Source organism: Kogia breviceps (genome assembly GCF_026419965.1).
Source record: "Kogia breviceps isolate mKogBre1 chromosome 20 unlocalized genomic scaffold, mKogBre1 haplotype 1 SUPER_20_unloc_6, whole genome shotgun sequence".
In the NCBI taxonomy this organism is placed as follows: Eukaryota; Metazoa; Chordata; class Mammalia; order Artiodactyla; family Physeteridae; genus Kogia; species Kogia breviceps.
In genome coordinates, this window is record NW_026711572.1 from 160001 (window position 1) to 162500 (window position 2500).

The following is a 2500-nucleotide window of genomic DNA, read 5'->3' on the forward strand; positions in this document are numbered from 1 at the left end:
GCGCGACGAGCGAGCGAGCGAGCGGCGGGCGAAGGGTGCCCGCGAGAGGGCCGGGAAGGAGAGAGACCCCGCGGCCGAGCCGCGGTCGACCGGCGCACCCCCCCCACACACACACCACCAACCACCACCACCCCGGACGACGGCTCCCCCTCACCCGCCCGGGCGCGGCGAGGGCGCCGGGGGCGGGGAGAGAGGAACGCGCGGCGTGCCGGGCGGGGGCTGGGGCGGGGGCGGAGGGGGAGCCGGGACGGGAGCACGAGCCGGCGGCCACGGGACGGACGGACGGGGCGCGGAGAGTCGGGGGGTAGGGAAAACGCACGACACCGAGCGCGGCCCGGAGGCGGCGCGTCGCCACGGAGGAGAGGAGAGGACAACGGGGACGGGAGAGGACGAGGGGAGAGGAGAGGGGAGAGGAGAGGAGAGGAGAGCGGCGGACGGCGTGCGTGGAAGGCAGGGGTGGATGAGGACACGCGGCGGTCGCCCCCCGAACGCCGGACCCTCCTCCCACGTCTCCTTCCACGACCGACCGATTCCCAACTCTCTCCCTCTGTCTCTCTTCCCTCTGTCTCTCTCTCTCTCTCTCTCGACGCCAACGCAGCACACCATCCTCCACGCAGCCGCGAGACGCCCCCCGCCACGGCCAGCGACGGACGCCGTGCGCCCCCATCCACCACCGACAGACGCCCACGACGCGGGGCTCGGGGGCCGGCACGAAGCGCGGCGCGGCGCGGCCGCAGCCCGGGGGAAAGCGCGCGGCGGCGGACGACGCCGCGGCGTCCCGCGGGTCGCCGCCGGGGCACGCATCCCCGGGGCGCGGCCGCGCACGCAACGACTCGGCCTCGGGTCGGCCCGAGCCGCCCGCCCCGACACGGCGAAGGCGAGGGCGGCGGGGGGGCGGGCACGGACCCCGGACGCGCGCGGGTCAGGGCGCCGCGGAGGAGGCGGCCGGGCCGGGCCGGACCGTCGCCGGGACGCCGCCGGGGGCGGGCGGCGAACGACGGCGGAGCGGACGCGGCCCCAACACCACCAGCACCACGGGCCCCGGCCGCGAGGGCGCGGGACCGTCCCCGCCCACCGGCACACAGCCCCGGGGGTACGCCCAGGGACCGCTTGCGGCGCGAGGGCGCTTCCCGAAGGGGACCGACCGCGGAGGCCACGGCCAGGGCCTCGTCGCGAGCTCTCTCTCGCTCTCTTCCCTTCTCGCGGGCAGCGGGGCCCCCGTGGCCTCGGCACGAGGGGCACCGCGTCTGCACTTAGGGGGACAGAGGGCCCCGGACACGGGGCCCTGCGAGGAAACCCCCAGCCGCGCCACCCCGGGAAGGCGCGCGCGCGCGCACCCCGGGGGGGCGATTGATCGTCAAGCGACGCTCAGACAGGCGTAGCCCCGGGAGGAACCCGGGGCCGCAAGTGCGTTCGAAGTGTCGATGATCAATGTGTCCTGCAATTCACATTAATTCTCGCAGCTAGCTGCGTTCTTCATCGACGCACGAGCCGAGTGATCCACCGCTAAGAGTCGTACGAGTTTGGTTTCTCTGGGTTTCGGCGGGGTCCCCCGCCGGTGGCACGGCACATTTCCCCCACGGAGGGAGGGTTGCCTCTGGCCGGCCAAGTCAGACGAGACAGAAAACAGCAGACCGGAGCGGGGCCGGAAGGTTTCACGACGGGGCGCCCGGCACCGACCCGCAAGACGGGGCGGGCTCGGACACCCCACAGGCGCCCGGGGGGTTCCCACCTGCGCACACACACACACCCCCCCGTCAGGGACGCGGGGCGCGCACGCGCGCGGGCACACGGGACCCGGCCCCGCACCACGGCCGCCGGGTAGCCCCCTCCCGACGGCCGCGGCGGCGGGGAGGGCCGGCGTGGCGCGGCGCGCGGCGCCCCGGCCCCGCGGGGGCGGGGGCGGAGGAAGCGGGGTCTGGGGGAGAAGGGAGGGGCCTCCCGACTCCCCGCGGGCCCGACCGCCCCGACCCCAAGGCGGACGGGCGACCCCCCCATGGGTCTTTAAACCTCCGCGCCGGGACGCGCTAGGTACCTGGAGAGGGGGGAGGCGGGCGAGGCCGGGGAGGGGCAGGCGGAGCGCCCCACGCTCGCCGCCACCCCCGACGCCGACCGACACGCTCTCCGCCCGCGGCCGCCCGCAGCACGCGGGCCCCGGCGCTACCGGCCCGTGACTCGGGGGCGCCCCGGCCGGGCGACGGGCCCAACCGCCACACGGGACACCACCACGCCCACCGCCCGACGACGTCCCCACCGTGTCCCCGAAACCGGGCCTCGGAGACCTCCCCGCTCGCTCGCTCGCGCCCGGACGCGGCCCTCTCCTCTCCGCTCCTCTCCCGAACCCCGAACCCCCCCGCCCCCGGGGCCCCCTGACCCCTGCACCCGCCTCCCGGGCCCCCTGCTCGCCACCGCGGGCGTTCAGGGAGGCTTCAACGGGAGGCGCGGGGGGGGGGGGCGAGCGGGCAGGGCGGGCACGCGGGGGGGGAGGGCGGGAAAGGGA

General features: G+C 77.2%; 1 non-coding gene across 1 annotated transcript; it reads right to left on the reverse strand.

Moving 5' to 3' along the window:
- Positions 1 to 1362: 1362 nt before the first annotated feature.
- LOC131749472 (5.8S ribosomal RNA) lies at positions 1363 to 1515 on the reverse strand. The gene has a single exon (XR_009333537.1). It is a non-coding gene; the product is annotated as a 5.8S ribosomal RNA (ribosomal RNA).
- Positions 1516 to 2500: the final 985 nt, after the last annotated feature.